General features: G+C 44.0%; 7 non-coding genes across 7 annotated transcripts; all 7 read left to right on the plus strand.

The window, feature by feature from the left end:
* The first annotated feature begins 12,653 nt into the window (after positions 1-12,653).
* On the plus strand, positions 12,654-12,725 carry TRNAH-GUG. The gene has a single exon. It is a non-coding gene; the product is annotated as a tRNA-His (tRNA).
* Positions 12,726-14,800: 2,075 nt separating this feature from the next.
* On the plus strand, positions 14,801-14,872 carry TRNAH-GUG. The gene has a single exon. It is a non-coding gene; the product is annotated as a tRNA-His (tRNA).
* A 627-nt stretch (positions 14,873-15,499) lies between these two features.
* On the plus strand, positions 15,500-15,571 carry TRNAH-GUG. Its single transcript has one exon. It is a non-coding gene; the product is annotated as a tRNA-His (tRNA).
* A 636-nt stretch (positions 15,572-16,207) lies between these two features.
* On the plus strand, positions 16,208-16,279 carry TRNAY-GUA. Its single transcript has one exon. It is a non-coding gene; the product is annotated as a tRNA-Tyr (tRNA).
* Positions 16,280-16,906: 627 nt separating this feature from the next.
* On the plus strand, positions 16,907-16,978 carry TRNAH-GUG. Its single transcript has one exon. It is a non-coding gene; the product is annotated as a tRNA-His (tRNA).
* Positions 16,979-18,328: 1,350 nt separating this feature from the next.
* Positions 18,329-18,400, plus strand: TRNAH-GUG. Its single transcript has one exon. It is a non-coding gene; the product is annotated as a tRNA-His (tRNA).
* Positions 18,401-19,027: 627 nt separating this feature from the next.
* TRNAH-GUG lies at positions 19,028-19,099 on the plus strand. Its single transcript has one exon. It is a non-coding gene; the product is annotated as a tRNA-His (tRNA).
* Positions 19,100-19,737: the final 638 nt, after the last annotated feature.

The raw sequence follows: 19,737 nt of genomic DNA on the forward strand, positions 1-19,737 counted from the left end.
CCAGTTAGATTGAATAAGTTAGATAATTCTAGATCTAATAGGTGCTGGCACTGTCACCTAGACATAGGAACATTAGATCATTTACTGTTTTATTGCCCTAAGATATTGATTTTCTGGAGATCAATTTGGGGACATATTAATATTTTAGAATCTGAGATTCCGTTAACTTATGAAATAGTAATTTGTGGTACCATTTTACATATCAAGGATCCCCTAGATAAATATAAAAGCCTTTGCATGATTGACAATGGCGCCATTTAGAGAATCCGGGCCTAAGAGCCTGATTCTATAAATGGCACTTAGCGTTGTCTACATTGTTGGCACCACTCGGAATGGTTGTCAATCAATCATTTATAGAATAACACCTAGCGGTGCCCAAGTAGACTTAGTCATCATTAAGTGTCCTAAAGGTAGACACCACACTATTAGACCAAGTTTTCACTGGCCTAATTTACTACCATTAGACACTATTGGACATCTAATGATGCTTAACTCAACCATGCCTATTCTCTATCCCTAACCAGGCCTACTTTTTCTGATAGGTGGCTGTAGGCACCCTTAGGCATTGGGAAGGTGCCTCCATTTAGGCGCCGCTAGATGTACTAAGAGTTCAGTGCTGAACTCTTAAATTGTTTAATCAAAGTGGGTTTTTTTGATTGGCTGAAAACCAGCATTATCAATTACTATGCTGATTAAGCCAATAAAATAAAAAGTTCTGCTTAGAATCCTAACTTAGGCATTGGTAGGCAATTGTAATTAAGATGCCTACATAAGGTGCCCTAATAAAGGATGCCTAACTTCAGAATCCATATGCAATTTTTTTTTATTAATTGGTGTGGTAATTGACTATGCCAGTTTTCAGCCAATCAAAAAAAAAAAAAAATTAAGAGTTTGGTGCCGAACTCTTAAAACACCAGCGACGCCTAAGTCAAGGCGCCCTTCGACACCTAACAATACCTATCGGGAAAGTAGGAGTGGTTAGGGGTGGAGAATAGGTGTGGTTGACTTAAGTGTCGCTAGGCATCCATGTTAGGTGCTGGTAAATTAGACCATGTAAAACCTGGCCTAATATATCAGCACCTACCTCTAAAATGCGAGAACTGACGGCAGCCATACTGTAATATAATATCAATATGAGAAAATATGAAATGGAAGGTGTTTGATCAATGACTGAACCTGTGTAAAGTGGGTTCATTCTCTGTAAGAGTCTAAACCACAACTGAGGTCTTTTTTTCCTCCTTTATCCTCTGAACAAATTGAACAAATAGGTAACATTTCAGTGTACACGTATGTGGTTTTCTCATTCCAGTGTGGTGGTCTATCTGGTAAGTATAGGAATACCAGATTGTGTTGGCAAAAAAAGAGGTCATGTGGTCCCATCCCACCCCACTCTGCCCCCAGCTCCGACCTGTTCCCCTCCCCCCCAGCCCCACCTCCACACAAACTTCATCTCTTTATCCCCGAGCTCAGGGCCACATTTAGAGGGGCTCTGAGCATGTGCAGATGTGACGTGATGACATCATGCCACATCTGGGCATGCTTGGAGGTCCTCCAGAAGCATCCCTAAGTTCACAGCCTTCCAAAACCCAGACAAACTGCTGGGTTTTGGAAATCCCTCGGGCACCCGGACAGCCTTCTAAAAAGAGGACATGTCTGGGTTTTCCCAAACATCTGGTAACCTTAGGTAAGTGCCAGTGAGTATTCCTCTCATTGGCACTTACCTGGCAAGCAATATAGTGTATTTCAATATCAGCCCCTAAATTCATGAACTTCTTCATTAGGGATGGGCTGTCATTTGCCATGACATAGGAAATGTCAACAACATATCTGCATGTCTTTAAGCAAGAATAAGCAAAAAAAATTTTTAAAAACCCAAAAAACAAGCCAAACAAAGAAAGACACAACAGATTTGGAGGGTTTTCCTAATAATGTGTGCATCAGCAAACCATCGGCTTATGCAGAATGGTTTGCACATATGTTCACTTGGGAAAGAGAGTACATGTTTTCCAAAAGAGTGTGCCCTCTAAACAACCTTGCTCCCAAAATGAAGTCTAAAACAAAACAAAATGAATAATACTGCACTATAGGGGGAAACAAAACAAAATGAGAATTTGGGGGTTCCTCAGCTCTACTTTTCATGAAATCTCTGCCCTGCACAAAGAATTCAGGGAATGGGTAAATCTACAAGTCTTGCTTAACCTTAACACTCTCCCCTATACCCTTCATCCTGAGTAACTGAATCCAGATCATTTACTCTTAGATCCAGTGAAAAGAAGATAACTAAAACAAACTCCCCCGACATTGCTCTAATGAAATATGAATGTCCTCAAACCACCACCATTGGTCAGTGTTGCTTTTCTAACCAAACCGTTAACCCTGCTTTTTAACCCTCATTAATTGCACTCCCTTTGTTTTACACATGGCAATTACTATTTTTATTTTAAAACATCCCCCATTTCCTGAGGGGCTCAGTCCTATCTATGTCATAAATATTATCTTGGAGGGGGGAAACACCACAGCTGTTATCTCGCAAACATATCTGAACCATGCACAGGAACTCTCTGAAGCACAGCGGCAATAAATGATCTCGCAGAAAAAGTTTAAAAAGCACATTTGACATGGGTCCATGGAGTATTATATCATGATGGGAGTTTAACTCAAAGTGATGCAGTGAACTGTGCTGCGTCTTTGATTTCTGGCTCCTGCCCTGATTACATACAACATCTGGAGGCCTAATAAGCCTAAACATCCCTAGAAATAGCTGACATTATGAATAAGCTTAAAAATAAAGATAACTAGAGTGAATATATTCTACAGGCTAGCAAACATTTTTTTGTGGTTCACCTTGGTTAAGTACTGCAGTTCGTTAGGAGAGATTCTTTCCAAGAAAATGTAGGGGCCGGATTTGGCTTTCTCCCCCATCTCTTTTTCCCTGAATTCCTTTCCATTAGGACCATCAAGGGACAGTAAATTATGGAAAACATCTGAATGGCAGTTTTCCATAACAAGTGTCTACAACAGGGTTGTCCAATGTCGGTCCTTGAGGGCCGCAATCCAGTCGGGTTTTTAGGATTTCCCCAATGAATATGCATGAGATCTATTAGCATATATAGAGATCTCATGCATATTTATTGGGGAAATCCTGAAAACCCGACTGGATTGCGGCCCTCGAGGACCGACATTGGACACCCCTGGTCTACAAGGTTACATTGGGTTTTTTTCAAAACTTGGGGCTCCTTTTACTAAGCCGCGTTAGGGCTTTAACGCGCGGAATAGCACGTGCTACATTGCTCAGCCCGCTAGACCTTAACATCAGCATTGAGCTGGCGTTAGTTCTAGAAGCATAGCGCACGGTGTAGCGCACGATAATTTCCTGCGTGCGCTAAAAACGCTAACACACCTTAGTAAAAAGAGCCCTTAGGCTGTGATTGAGGTGGACCATTCAAGGGAAATCATCTCTCCACTGAGAAAACTAGTAGATGTCAACACGTGAGAAAATTTGCAATAATGCAAACCAAAGGCTCCTTTACTAAGCTGCGATAGCGGTTTTATCGCGCACTAATTGCCCCACATGCTAGACCTTAACGCCAGCATTGAGCTGGCATTAGTTCTAGCCGCGCAGCATGGGTTTAGCGCATGCTAAAATCCTGCATGCGCTAAAAACGCTATCGCAGCTTAGTAAAGGGAGCCCCAAGTATCCTAGTCTAATATGAAGAAAACAGTCATTAAAAAATTGTAGAACTTGACAGTGGCGTACCTAGGGTATGTGGCACCCGGGGCCCATCATTTTTTGACACCCCCCCATGTAAAAAAATATTTTTGTAATAACCATGAAACGGAATAAATGGTCATAATAGAAACAGGCAGTGAAAATTTTCTTTTATTGAACCTCATATATGTAACCATTATTCCAAACATAACATAACATAAATTATGTCTGAATTGTCATGACATCAGAAGTACATATGGAGTAGTTGCAGGTGATGCTTGGGACAGTTCTGATTGTGTTAGTTCGGTTTTATGTGTTTTTTGAATAGAAGGGTTTTTATTTCTTTTTTTGAAGGTTTTGTAGTCCGTGGTCGAGGTCAATAGGTTGTAGAGTTGGGGGTCGAGTGTTAGGAGGTTATCGAACAGTTTTTTTTTCTTTTGACGATTTTGGTTGGAGGGTATGTGAATGGTGCCTGAGTTCTCCTATGTCTGGTTGAGGTGGATTGAATTATTTAGCTGAAGAAATTAGTAACCCCCCCCCCCCCCCATGCCACACACATTAATTCTCTTCCATTTTTATTCCCATTCTAAAAAACACTGATAAGTTCCCAGAAAAAAATACATTAAAATAAGAAGTGAAAACAAAGGCCCCTACAGATGAGAACATAACATAAGAATAGCCTAACTGGGCCAGACCAATGGTCCATCATGCCCAGTACCCATTCTCATGGTAACCAATCCAGGTCACTAGTACCTGGTCAAAACCCAAAGAGTAGCAACATTCTATGCTATTGATCCAGGGCAATCAGACACTTCCCCCATGTCTTAATAACAGACTATGGACTTTTCCTCCAGGAATTTGTCCAAACCTTTCTTAAAACCAGTTACGCTATCTGCTTTTACCATAACTTCTGGCCACTTCATTTTTAAACTTAGATCATTCCTTCCAAACAGAGACCTTGCTAGATGTCAAATACAGCGCAAGGTAACTTCACACGGACTTAGCTGTGCAAGAAATGTGAATCTCCTCATACACCCACCATATAGTGCAAAAATGTGCAAAGGTCTGGTTTTTCCTTTCGATCACTACATAGCCTAATGCCACACAAGCAGCGCTGTTACAAACATATTCTGAAGGTCAATGCTAAGGTTAACAAAGTTTCCTTCCTTGGACCACAAGGAGATACTAACAAACCACTGGAAGAGATCCCAGAACAACTACCCAGGCACAACACCCAAAGACGCACTCAGTGTGTGAACCAGTTGAATGGAGAGGACTAACTGGGGGCTGGAAATGTGCCCGGAGTTTGCTCAGCAGAATTTCCCAGACCACCTCTTCCTCTCAACACATTGACACGCTGCCACCACCACCACCACCACCGTTAGGATTACCTCACCGGGTAGGCCAGCAATGCTTATAAACTTTATAAAACACATTATTAGATGTTCTTATAAAGCACATATTTTAACTGAACTCTCCGACATCCTCAGCCTTGCCATTCACAAAAAATAGAAGGAAGAAAAGTTCCCGTTTCCTGCTGTCTCATGTCCTTGGCCTATACAATATTTTTCTTCTGCAGACCCTTCAAAAGTCTGACCAAATGCTCGTTTCACTTGCATTATAAAGTACTGAGGATGCCATCTCTCGCCAATCCCAGGTCCTAAAGTCTAAGACAGTAACGCTAACTAGTGCTGCCCGATTCAAGAAAAAAAAAAAAAATTTCAATTCGATTCAGCCTATTGAATTGATTTTTCGATTCAACTTTCCTGTCCAATTGGGTGTTTTGGGGTTTTATTTTGTTTTTCAAACATCCTGGTGGGTTTATTTTATAGCTTTTTCACCCCCCTTTGGCTTCTCCTAACCACACTGGTGCTGTGGTGTAAATAAAATAAAGAAATAAAAAGGACTTTTCCTCTCTCTGTTAAATCCTAGCTCACGTTTGCGGTCTAACACCAGCTCTGGCATATTGTAATTACAAAACAGAAAATAAAATTAGTTTTTCTACCTTTTGTTGTCTGGTTATTTTTCAAATCTTGTTTGTCCAAGGCTCTGGTTGTCTTCTGATAACTTGCTTGCCAGGGTCTCCTTCTTCCTTCTTTCTGCATGCTAACCATCCATCTGCCATCTCTGTCCTCCCCGTTTCCCTTCCCTCCGCAGGAGGTCTGGTATCTTTCCTTTTCTCGTCTCCCTCCACAGATCCATCTTTTCTTTACTACCCTTTCATCCAGCATCTCTCCCTCCTTCCCCACCACCCCAGAGTCCACCATCTTTCCCTTTCTTTTCCCAACTACCCTCCTATCCAGTATCTCTATCCCCCCCTCCACACCATCCCTTGTGTCCAACTTCTCTCCCTTTCTGTTCCTTCCCTCCCTAAAAACTATGGTCCATCATCTCTTTCCCTCTTCTCTATTTTCAGACCCATTATTTCTTCCTACCCAAAGTCCGGAATATGCACGTCTCTTTGAACCCCCTTTCCCTCTGTGTACTTCTACTCTGTGTACTTCTACTCCGTGTACTTCTCCCTGAAGGCCTTTCCCCCCTTAAAGGTCTGCATCCTACCCCTGAAGGCCTGTCCCCCCTTAAAGGTCTGCATCCTACCCCTGAAGGCCTGTCCCCCCGAAGGCCTGCACCCCTCCCCGAAGGCCTGTCCCCCCCTTGAAGGCTTGTCCCCCCCCTTGAAGGCCTGCCTGCCCGCCTGGCCCCCTTGAAGGCCTGTCCCCCCTTGAAGGCCTGCCTGCCTGATCCCCTTGAAGGCCTGACTCCCCCCCTTGAAGGCTTGCCTGTCTGTCTCCCTTGAAGGCATGTCCCCCCCATGAAGGCCTGTCCCCCCCTTGAAAGCCTGCCTGCCTGTCCCCGTTGAAGGCCTGTCCCCCCCTTGAAGGCCTGCACCCCCCCCCATGAAGGCCTGTCCCCCCCTTAAAGGCCTGCCTACCTGTCCCCCCTTGAAGGCCTGCCTGTCCCCCCCTTAAAGGCCTGTCCCTCCATTGAAAGCCTGCCTGCCTGTCCCCCCACTTGAAGGCCTGTCCCCCTACTTGAAGGCCTGCCTGCCTGTCCCCCCCTTGAAGGTCTGCCTGCCTGTTCCCCCTTGAAGGCCTGCCTGCCTTTCCCCTGGTCTGCCTGCATGCCTGTCCCCCCTCCCCCCTTGAAGGCCTGTCTGCCTGTCCCCCCTCCCCTTGAAGGCCTGCCTGTCTGTCCCCCTGGCCTGCCGGCCTGCCTGTCACCCCCCCCCCCTTGAAGGCCTGCCTGCCTGTCCGCCCCCTTGAAGGCCTGCCTGCCTGTCCCCCTGGCCTGACGGCCTGCCTGCCTGCCTGTCACCCCCCCCTTGAAGGCTTGCCTGCCTGCCCACCCCACCCTGAAGGCCTGATGTCCCGATCCACCCCGAAGGACCACTCACCCCCCTGGCCTCCCCGCACCACCTACAGAAAGAAGCAGCCCGCAGCAGGATCGCGATGCCAGCGATCCCTGCGCTGCTTCGGAGCTGCTTCCTCTGCCGCGGTCCCGCCCCTCCTCTGATGTCAGAGGAGGGGCGGGACCACGGCGGAGGAAGCAGCTCCGAAGCAGCGCAGGGATCGCTGGCATCGCGATCCCGCTGCGGGCTGCTTCTCCACTGCAAACGGTGCGGGGGGAAAATCTGGACGTCGGGGGGCGACGAACTGGATGCCAAGGCCGGGAGTACCCCCTCAGGGCTTGCACCCGGGGCGGACCTCGCCCCCTCCCCCCTTGGTACACCACTGGAACTTGGGTTCTTTCAGGAAAATATGAAAAAATAAAAATGTAGAGCAATCTTCTCCATGCCAGGTGTATTTTTAAGTTGTTGACAAACCATGCTATTGTCGGGTGATATTCTGTGATCTGCAAAAGTTGTAGGTAAAGTAACAGAGTAACTGCTCTGACACTAGGAAATGAAAGTCTTTCTCAAAAGCGTACACTTCTTTTGAAGGCAACCCACAAAAAATGTGGTCTCTAACCTCTATGGTATGATTAAAATGAATTTACAGATTGGAAGAAAGAATCCCTTTGAATTAAAGTTTAAAAGGTAATTTTACAAAATTACCCAGGGTATTTGAGCTTAAATTTAAGTACATACATCATATCTTTGCAGAAGTTTATTTAACCAAAGCATTGGTGTTCAATGTGTAGTGAAAGGGTTATTATGCATATAAATTTGAGATAAAAAGAAGCGCCGTGTGGGTAGAGGAATTCTAAATATGATGCTCGAAAAGACACAGCACTACAAAATGAAACAATGAAAGACAGCAGCACTCTGCATTATATAAAATACAGTATGCAATAGCTATACCAAATGAAATTAAGAAAAATCAAAGATTAATTATTTAAAAACATCCCAATATTATCAAGAGACAGTTTTCCTTCCCGTTAGGAATATTTTGCTCTGCGTGCAGTAACATTGTTTCTCTAAGGGCTCCTTTTATCAAGGCACGCTACGGGGGTTGCGCATCAGACATTTCATCACGCATTAACCCCTGCGGCAGCCTAAAATCCTAACGCCTGGTCAATAGAGGCTAGGTACTAGCGCGGTAGGCAGTTTAACGCACGGTATTTTTCTAGTTGCTTTTGGATCCCAAATCTGCTTTGCTTTCAGGAAATTGATAAAAAAATACATGGAAAAGTGAAAATGAGGCACAGTTCATGCAGGCATTTTTTTGGAGCTGTTAGATAGGTATCTGCTGCACACTGGATTGTTTTAGGCCCTTCTAGAACTTTACCAGCACTGTACATGCTTGCTACAAGCATACTGTAAGAGAAAAAATCTTAAGTCAAGACAGCAGATGGCGTACATCCCACTTTAACTGTAGCATATGGAAGCTCCACGGGCAGATGGAAAGATAGTTGGCCGTGATCATATAGTGGTTAGTACTAGTGCTGCCCGCTTCAGGAAAAAAAATTTCGATTCGATTCGATTCAGCCCATTGAATTGATTTTTCGATTCGATTCGATTTTCCTGCCCAATTGGGTGTTTTTCCAAACATCCTGGTGGGTTTATTTTATAGCCTCTTCACCCCATTTGCCTTCTCCTAACCACACTGGCTCTGTGGTGTAAACAAAATAAACAAACTGATTTTCTCTCTTTCTGTTAAATCCTAGCTCACGTTTGCAGTCTATCACCAGCTCTGGCAGGATACACATTTCAAATATGACATTGTAATCATAAAATAGAAAATAAAATTAGTTTTTCTACCTTTTGTTGTCTGGTCATTATTCAGATCTTGTTGGTCCCCCGCTCTGGTTGTCTTCTGATAACTTGCATGCCAGGGTTTCCTTCTTTCTTCTTTCTCCATGCTAACCATCCATCTGCCATCTCTGTCCTCCCCTTCCGTTTCCCTACCCTTCCCTCCCCCGGGGGTCTGGCATCTTTCCTTTTTTTCGTCTCCATCCACAGATCCACCTTTTCTCAACTACTCATTCATCCAGCATCTCTCCTTCCTTCCCAACCACCCCAGGGTCCACCATCTCTCCCTTTCTTTTCCCAACTACCCTCCTACCAGTATCTCTATCCCCCTCCACACCATGCCTTGTGTCCAACTTCTCTCCCTTTCTGTTCATTCTCTCCCTAAATCCCATTGTCCACCATCTCTCTCCCTCTCCTCTGTTTTTAGACCCATTATTTCTCCCCCACCCCAAGTCTGGCATATGCACGTCTCTTTGAACCCCCCTCCCTCCATGTTATTCTACACCAGAGCGCCCCCTAAAGGTCTGCCTCCCCCACCCGTGAAGGCCTGCCTGTTCCCCCCTGAAGGCCTGTGCCACCATCCCTGAAGGTCTGACCCCTTGTAGACCTATACCCCCCTGCCCAGGCTATCCCACCATGCCCTACCCGCATGTACCCATTTTCTTATTTACTTCTTTTTTCCCTTCTTACTTCTCTACTTTTCCTCTACACTGTTCTCTTTCTTTCCCTTTCTCTGCTCTTTCCATCCCTCTCTCCAAATACTTTTTATCCTCTTTCCAACCCCATTTTTCTCTCCCTGGCTCCTTTCTCATTCCAATCCTTCATTCAGTACTTTTTCACTCCTTACCTCCTTCCCCTCAGCTCTCCTCCAAGCTGCCTACACTTGATCTCTCTTTTTCTTTTTTTTTTTTTTTTAAATCGTGCAGCAGTCTGATGGCAGCAAAAGAAATGCTGTGCTGCTGTGGGTTCAGTCATGGCCTCCCTTCCTCCCCCCGAAGCCTGCCTGCCTTCCCCCAAACCGACATGCCACCGATTCGGCCTCCCGCCATTCACCCGCTGCCCGCAGCCACTAGCACTAGCTGCTAGCTGAATCCATTTAGCACACACATCCCTGCTGCTGCCGCAACTCCAAAAGGGCCAGGAGTGTGCAGCGATTGCACCCGCCGGTCCATAAGCCTTCCCCCGACATCAGCTCTGACGGAGAGAAGGCTTATGGGCAGGCGATGTGAAATCAATGCCCGTGCCTGGCCCTTTTGAGCAGCAGCAGCGAGCAGAATTAAATTGAGCCGGCGGGCGAGTCGCAAGCAAGCAAAAACACAGAAACACCACTGCCGCTTGCACTCATCATAGAAGCGCATCAGGCCCACCCTTTAATCCGGCCCTGATTGCGTGGAAGGCTAGGGGAAAAGCCAGAAAACAGAGCATCCCAACTGACCCTCCCCTCACGCCCTATAAAGCAGCAGCCGGCCAGCAAGAGGCAACGCTGCTGCTCCTGCTTTAGGGGGTGAAAGGGGGGTCAGTAAACGAATCGGGAGGCCGATTTTTTTTTCTTTTGAATCGATTCGAATCGATTCACCTGAAGTGAACCGGTGAATCGACTCAAATCGTGAATCGAGCAGCACTAGTTAGTACTCTATGATGTGGTCGCAGCAACCTCGGTTCCGAAACTGAGTCAAGGCAGGCGGCAAATTTTTAGCACTACAGGTAAGATAGCAGAAGAGGAAAATTTTCTAGTTGCTGTTGGATCCCAAATCTGTTGTGCTTTCAGGAAATTGATCAGAAAATTAAATTGAAAAGTGAAAATGAAGTACAGTACATTCATGCATTGTTTGGGAGCTGGTAGATATGCATCTGTCTTAAAATCAGTAATGTGGGAAATCACATAAGTCCTCGTTTTTCACCTGAGTGTATTCGTCAACATCTGGCCAGCAATACTAGCTTTCAACGGACGGTTTTCCATCCCGTTAGGAATATTTTGCTCTGCGTGCAGTAACATGGTTTCTCTAATTTTCACATCTGCCATATGGCTGATCGCATTAAAGCCAAAACAAGGTGCTTAGACAATCTTCTAAAGGAGAGTCTCTCTTCATTACACACTCAGAGCATTAGTGAGTTCATTCAAGGACAGTTGAATCGTGACAAGTTGCTGCAGACTGGATTGTTTTAGTTCCTTCTAGAACTTTCCCAGCACTATACATGCTTCCTACAAGTATGCTCCAAGAGTTGAAATCTTCAGTCAAGACAGTAGATGGCGATGTTCCTCTAGGTACAGGCCACTTTAACTGTAGCATACCAAAGGTCCTTGGGTAGAAGATAAAGTAGTTGGCTGTGATCGTATAGTGGTTAGTACTCTGCGTTGTGGTTGCAGCAACCTCGGTTCGACTCCGAGTCACGGCAGGTGGCAAGTTTTTAACAGTACAGGCAAGATAGCCGAAGAGGAAAGTTTTCTACTTGCTGTTGGATCCCAAATCTGCTGTGCTTTCAGGAAATTGATCAAAAAATACATCGAAAAGTGAAAAGGAGGTACAGTATATTCATGCATTGTTTGGGAGCTAGTAGATGGACATCTGTCTTGAAATCACTGATGTGGTAAATCACTTAAGTGCTCGTTTTATTGTCTGAGTGTGTTCTTCATCATCTGGCCAGCAACACTACCTTTCATCTGACGGTTTTCCTTCACGTTTGGAATATTTTGCTCTGCGTACAATAACATGGCTTCTCTAATTTTCCCATCTGCCATACGGCTGATAGCATTAAATCCAAAACAAGGTGCTTAGACAATCTTCTAAAGGAGAATCTCTCTTCATTACACACTCAAAGCATTAGTGAGTTCATTCAAGGACAGTTGAATCGTGACAAGTTGCTGCAGACTGGATTTCTTTAGTTCCTTCTAGAACTTTCCCAGCAGTGTACATGCTTCCTACAAGCATGCTCCAAGAGTTGAAATCTTCAGTCAAGACAGCAGATGGCGATGTTCCTCTGGGTACAGGCCACTTTACTGTAGCATACGAAAGGTCCTTGGGCAGAAGGTAAAGTAGTTGGCCATGATCGTATAGTGGTTAGTACTCTGCGTTGTGGTCGCAGCAATGTTGGTTCGACTCCGAGTCACGGCAGGTGGCAAGTTTTTAGCAGTACAGGCAAGATAGCCGAAGAGGAAATTTTCTACTTGCTGTTGGATCCCAAATCTGCTGTGCTTTCAGGAAATTGATCAAAAAATACATCGAAAAGTGAAAAGGAGGTACAGTAAATGTATGGTTTGGGAGCTGGTAAATAGGCATCTACCTTTAAATTAGTGATGTGGGAAATCACTTAAGTCCTCATTTTTTTGCCTGAGTGTATTCTTCAACATCTGGCCAGCAACACTAGCTTTCAACGGACGGTTTTCCATCCCGTTAGGAATATTTTGTTCTGCGTGCAGTAACATGGTTTCTCTAATTTTCACATCTGCCATATGGCTGATAGCATTAAAGCCAAAACAAAATGCTTAGGCAATCTTCTAAAGGAGAGTCTCTCTTCATTACACACTCAGAGCATTGTTGAGTTCATTCAAGGACAGTTGAAGCGTGACAAGTTGCAGCAGATTGGATTGTTTTAGTTCCTTCTAGAACTTTCTCAGCACTGTACATGCTTGGTACAAGCATGCTGCAAGGGAAGAAATCTTCAGTCAAGACAGCAGATGGTGCTGTTCCTCTAGGTACAGGCCACTTTAACTGTAGCATACGAAATGTCCTTGGGCACATGGCAAAATAGTTGGCCGTGATCGTATAGTGGTTAGTACTCTGAGTTGTGGTCGCAGCAACCTCGGTTCGACTCCGAGTCACGGCAGGTGGCAAGTTTTTAGCAGTATAGGTAAGATAGCAGAAGAGGAAAGTTTTCTATTTGCTGTGTAATCCAAATCTGCTGTGCTTTCAGGTAATTGATCAAAAAATACATCGAAAAGTGAAAAATCGGTACAGTACATGCATGCATTGTTTGAGAGCTGATAGATGGACATCTGTCTTGAAATCACTGATGTGGTAAATCACTTAAGTCCTCGTTTTATTGCCTGAGTGTGTTCTTCATCATCTGGCCAGCAACACTACCTTTCATCTGACGGTTTTCTTTCCCGTTAGGAATATTTTGCTTTGCGTGCAATAACATGGTTTCTCTAATTTTCACATCTGCCATACGGCTGATAGAATTAAATCCAAAACAAGATGCTTAGACAATCTTCTAAAGGAGAGTCTCTCTTCATTACACACTCAGAGCATTAGTGAGTTCATTCAAGGACAGTTAAATCGTGACAAGTTGCTGCAGACTGGATTGTTTTAGTTCCTTCTAGAACTCTCCCAGCACTATACATGCTTCCTACAAGCATGCTCCAAGAGTTGAAATCTTCAGTCAAGACAGTAGATGGCGATGTTCCTCTAGGTACAGGCCATTTTAACTGTAGCATACAAAAGATCTTTGGGCAGAAGGTAAAGTAGTTGGCCATGATCGTATAGTGGTTAGTACTCTGTGTTGTAGTCGCAGCAACCTCGGTTCGACTTCGAGTCATGGCAGGGTGCAAGTTTTTAGCAGTATAGATAAGATAGCAGAGGAGGAAAGTTTTCTAGTTGCTGTGTAATCCCAAATCTGCTGTGCTTTCAGGTAATTGATCAAAAAATACATTGAAAAGTGAAAAGGTGGTACAGTACATGCATGCTTTGTTTGAGAGCTGATAGATGGACATCTGTCTTGAAATCACTGATGTGGTAAATCACTTAAGTCCTCGTTTTATTGCCTGAGTGTGTTCTTCATCATCTGGCCAGCAACACTACCTTTCATCTGACGGTTTTCCTTCCCGTTAGGAATATTTTGCTTTGCGTGCAATAACATGGTTTCTCTAATTTTCACATCTGCCATACGGCTGATAGAATTAAATCCAAAACAAGATGCTTAGACAATCTTCTAAAGGAGAGTCTCTCTTGATTACACACTCAGAGCATTAGTGAGTTCATTCAAGGACAGTTAAATCGTGACAAGTTGCTGCAGACTGGATTGTTTTAGTTCCTTCTAGAACTTTCCCAGCACTATACATGCTTCCTACAAGCATGCTCCAAGAGTTGAAATCAAGTACAGTCAAGACGGTACAGTCAAGACAGCAGTACAGTGAAGACAGCAGATGGCGATGTTCCTCTAGGTACAGGCCACTTTACTGAAGCATACGAAAGGTCCTTGAGCAGAAGGTAAAGTTGTTGGCCGTGATCGTATAGTGGTTAGTACTCTGCGTTGTGCTCGCAGCAACCTCGGTTCGACTCCAAGTCACGGCAGGTGGGCAAATTTTTAGCAGTACAGGTAAGATACTTTCAGGAAGATGTGCTTTCAGGAAATTGATCATAAAATACATCGAAAAGTGAAAAGGAGGAACAGTAAATGTATGGTTTGGGAGCTGGTAGATAGGCATCTACCTTTAAATTAGTGATGTGGGAAATCACTTAAGTCCTCATTTTTTTGCCTGAGTGTATTCTTCAACATCTGCCCAGCAACACTAGCTTTCAACGGACGGTTTTCCATCCCGTTAGGAATATTTTGCTCTGCGTACATTAATATGGTTTCTCTAATTTTCCCATCTGCCATACGGCTGATAGAATTAAATCCAAAACAAGATGCTTAGACAATCTTCTAAAGGAGAGTCTCTCTTGATTACACACTCAGAGCATTAGTGAGTTCATTCAAGGACAGTTGAATCGTGACAAGTTGCTGCAGACTGGATTGTTTTAGTTCCTTCTAGAACTCTCCCAGCACTATACATGCTTCCTACAAGCATGCTCCAAGAGTTAAAATCTTCAGTCAAGACAGCAGATGGCGATGTTCCTCAAGGTACAGGCCACTTTAACTGTAGCATACGAAAAGTCCTTGGGCAGAAGGTAAAGTAGTTGGCCGTGATCGTATAGTGGTTAGTACTCTGCGTTGTGGTCGCAGCAACCTCGGTTCGACTCCGAGTCACGGCAGGTGGCAAATTTTTAGCAGAAGAGGAAATATTCTAGTTGCAGTTGGATCCCAAATCTGCTGTGCTTTCAGGAAATTGATCAAAAAATACATTGAAAAGTGAAAAGGAGGTACAGTACATGCATGCATGGTTTGGGAGCTGGTAGATGGACATCTGTCTTGAAATCACTGATGTGGTAAATCACTTAAGTCCTCGTTTTATTGCCTGAGTGTGTTCTTCATCATCTGGCCAGCAACACTACCTTTCATCTGACGGTTTTCCTTCCCGTTAGGAATATTTTGCTTTGCGTGCAATAACATAGTTTCTCTAATTTTCACATCTGCCATACGGCTGATAGAATTAAATCCAAAACAAGATGCTTAGACAATCTTCTAAAGGAGAGTCTCTCTTGATTACACACTCAGAGCATTAGTGAGTTCATTCAAGGACAGTTGAAGCGTGACAAGTTGCAGCAGACTGGATTGTTTTAGTTCCTTCTAGAACTTTCTCAGCACTGTACATGCTTGGTACAAGCATGCTGCAAGGGAAGAAATCTTCAGTCAAGACAGCAGATGGTGCTGTTCCTCTAGGTACAGGCCACTTTAACTGTAGCATACGAAATGTCCTTGGGTAGATGGCAAAGTAGTTGGCCGTGATCGTATAGTGGTTAGTACTCTGCGTTGTGGTCGCAGCAACCTCGGTTCGACTCCGAGTCACGGCAGGTGGCAAGTTTTTAGCAGTATAGGTAAGATAGCAGAAGAGGAAAGTTTTCTAGTTGCTGTGTAATCCAAATCTGCTGTGCTTTCAGGTAATTGATCAAAAAATACATCGAAAAGTGAAAAGTCGGTACAGTACATGCATGCATTGTTTGAGAGCTGATAGATGGACATCTGTCTTGAAATCACTGATGTGGTAAATCACTTAAGTCCTCATTTTATTGCCTGAGTGTGTTCTTCATCATCAACACTACCTTTCATCTGACGGTTTTCCTTCCCGTTAGGAATATTTTGCTTTGCGTGCAATAACATGGTTTCTCTAATTTTCACATCTGCCATACGGCTGATAGAATTAAATCCAAAACAAGATGCTTAGACAATCTTCTAAAGGAGAGTCTCTCTTGATTACACACTCAGAGCATTAGTGAGTTCATTCAAGGACAGTTGAATCGTGACAAGTTGCTGCAGACTGGATTGTTTTAGTTCCTTCTAGAACTCTCCCAGCACTATACATGCTTCCTACAAGCATGCTCCAAGAGTTAAAATCTTCAGTCAAGACAGCAGATGGCGATGTTCCTCAAGGTACAGGCCACTTTAACTGTAGCATACGAAAAGTCCTTGGGCAGAAGGTAAAGTAGTTGGCCGTGATCGTATAGTGGTTAGTACTCTGCGTTGTAGTCGCAGCAACCTCGGTTCAACTCCGAGTCACGGCAGGTGGCAAATTTTTAGCAGAAGAGGAAATATTCTAGTTGCAGTTGGATCCCAAATCTGCTGTGCTTTCAGAAAATTGATCAAAAAATACATCGAAAAGTGAAAAGGAGGTACAGTACATGCATGCATGGTTTGGGAGCTGGTAGATGGACATCTGTCTTGAAATCACTGATGTGGTAAATCACTTAAGTCCTCGTTTTATTGCCTGAGTGTGTTCTTCATCATCTGGCCAGCAACACTACCTTTCATCTGACGGTTTTCCTTCCCATTAGGAATATTTTGCTCTGCTTGCAATAACATGGTTTCTCTAATTTTCACATCTGCCATACGGCTGATAGCATTAAATCCAAAACAAGGTGCTTAGACAATCTTCTAAAGGAGAGTCTCTCTTCATTACACACTCAGAGCATTAGTGAGTTCATTCAAGGACAGTTGAATCGTGACACGTTGCAGCAGACTGGATTTCTTTAGTTCCTTCTAGAACTTTCCCAGCACTGTACATGCTTCCTACAAGCATGCTCCAAGAGAAGAAATCTTCAGTCAAGACAGCAGATGGCGCTGTTCCTCTAGGTACAGGCCACTTTAACTGTAGCATACCAAGGGTCCTTGGGCACAGAGTAAAGTAGTTGGCCGTGATCGTATAGTGGTTAGTACTCTGCGTTGTGGTCGCAGCAACCTCGGTTCGACTCCGAGTCACGGCAGGTGGCAAGTTTTTAGCAGTACAGGCAAGATAGCCGAAGAGGAAAGTTTTCTACTTGCTGTTGGATCCCAAATCTGCTGTGCTTTCAGGAAATTGATCAAAAAATACATCGAAAAGTGAAAAGGAGGTACAGTAAATGTATGGTTTGGGAGCTGGTAGATAGGCATCTACCTTGAAATTAGTGGTGTGGGAAATCACTTAAGTCCTCATTTTTTTGCCTGAGTGTATTCTTCAACATCTGCCCAGCAACACTAGCTTTCAATGGACGGTTTTCCATCCCGTTAGGAATATTTTGCTCTGCGTGCAGTAACATGGTTTCTCTAATTTTCACATCTGCCATATGGCTGATAGCATTAAAGCCAAAACAAGGTGCTTAGGCAATCTTCTAAAGGAGAGTCTCTCTTCATTACACTCAGAGCATTGTTGAGTTCATTCAAGGACAGTTGAAGCGTGACAAGTTGCAGCAGACTGGATTGTTTTAGTTCCTTCTAGAACTTTCTCAGCACTGTACATGCTTGGTACAAGCATGCTGCAAGGGAAGAAATCTTCAGTCAAGACAGCAGATGGTGCTGTTCCTCTAGGTACAGGCCACTTTAACTGTAGCATACGAAATGTCCTTGGGCAGATGGCAAAGTAGTTGGCCGTGATCGTATAGTGGTTAGTACTCTGCGTTGTGGTCGCAGCAACCTCGGTTTGACTCCGAGTCGCGGCAGGTGGCAAGTTTTTAGCAGTATAGGTAAGATAGCAGAAGAGGAAAGTTTTCTAGTTGCTGTGTAATCCAAATCTGCTGTGCTTTAATTGATCAAAAAATACATCGAAAAGTGAAAAGTCGGTACAGTACATGCATGCATTGTTTGAGAGCTGATATATGGACATCTGTCTTGAAATCACTGATGTGGTAAATCACTTAAGTCCTCGTTTTATTGCCTGAGTGTGTTCTTCATCATCTGGCCAGCAACACTACCTTTCATCTGACGGTTTTCCTTCCCGTTAGGAATATTTTGCTTTGCGTGCAATAACATGGTTTCTCTAATTTTCACATCTGCCATACGGCTGATAGAATTAAATCCAAAACAAGATGCTTAGACAATCTTCTAAAGGAGAGTCTCTCTTGATTACACACTCAGAGCATTAGTGAGTTCATTCAAGGACAGTTGAATCGTGACAAGTTGCTGCAGACTGGATTGTTTTAGTTCCTTCTAGAACTCTCCCAGCACTATACATGCTTCCTACAAGCATGCTCCAAGAGTTAAAATCTTCAGTCAAGACAGCAGATGGCGATGTTCCTCAAGGTACAGGCCACTTTAACTGTAGCATACGAAAAGTACTTGGGCAGAAGGTAAAGTAGTTGGCCGTGATCGTATAGTGGTTAGTACTCTGCGTTGTGGTCGCAGCAACCTCGGTTCGACTCCGAGTCACGGCAGGTGGCAAATTTTTAGCAGAAGAGGAAATATTCTAGTTGCAGTTGGATCCCAAATCTGCTGTGCTTTCAGGAAATTGATCAAAAAATACATCGAAAAGTGAAAAGGAGGTACAGTACATGCATGCATGGTTTGGGAGCTGGTAGATGGACATCTGTCTTGAAATCACTGATGTGGTAAATCACTTAAGTCCTCGTTTTATTGCCTGAGTGTGTTCTTCATCATCTGGCCAGCAACACTACCTTTCATCTGACGGTTTTCCTTCCCATTAGGAATATTTTGCTCTGCTTGCAATAACATGGTTTCTCTAATTTTCACATCTGCCATACGGCTGATAGCATTAAATCCAAAACAAGGTGCTTAGACAATCTTCTAAAGGAGAGTCTCTCTTGATTACACACTCAGAGCATTAGTGAGTTCATTCAAGGACAGTTGAATCGTGACAAGTTGCTGCAGACTGGATTTCTTTAATTCCTTCTAGAACTTTCCCAGCACTGTACATGCTTCCTACAAGCATGCTCCAAGAGAAGAAATCTTCAGTCAAGACAGCAGATGGCGCTGTTCCTCTAGGTACAGGCCACTTTAACTGTAGCATACCAAGGGTCCTTGGGCACAGAGTAAAGTAGTTGGCCGTGATCGTATAGTGGTTAGTACTCTGCGTTGTGGTCGCAGCAACCTCGGTTCGACTCCGAGTCACGGCAGGTGGCAAGTTTTTAGCAGTACAGGCAAGATAGCCGAAGAGGAAAGTTTTCTACTTGCTGTTGGATCCCAAATCTGCTGTGCTTTCAGGAAATTGATCAAAAAATACATCGAAAAGTGAAAAGGAGGTACAGTAAATGTATGGTTTGGGAGTTGGTAGATAGGCATCTACCTTGAAATTAGTGGTGTGGGAAATCACTTAAGTCCTCATTTTTTTGCCTGAGTGTATTCTTCAACATCTGCCCAGCAACACTAGCTTTCAACGGACGGTTTTCCATCCCGTTAGGAATATTTTGCTCTGCGTGCAGTAACATGGTTTCTCTAATTTTCACATCTGCCATATGGCTGATAGCATTAAAGCCAAAACAAGGTGCTTAGGCAATCTTCTAAAGGAGAGTCTCTCTTCATTACACTCAGAGCATTGTTGAGTTCATTCAAGGACAGTTGAAGCGTGACAAGTTGCAGCAGACTGGATTGTTTTAGTTCCTTCTAGAACTTTCTCAGCACTGTACATGCTTGGTACAAGCATGCTGCAAGGGAAGAAATCTTCAGTCAAGACAGCAGATGGTGCTGTTCCTCTAGGTACAGGCCACTTTAACTGTAGCATACGAAATGTCCTTGGGCACATGGCAAAGTAGTC

The sequence above is a fragment of the Geotrypetes seraphini genome, chromosome 1 (assembly GCF_902459505.1).
Source record: "Geotrypetes seraphini chromosome 1, aGeoSer1.1, whole genome shotgun sequence".
NCBI classification, from domain to species: Eukaryota; Metazoa; Chordata; class Amphibia; order Gymnophiona; family Dermophiidae; genus Geotrypetes; species Geotrypetes seraphini.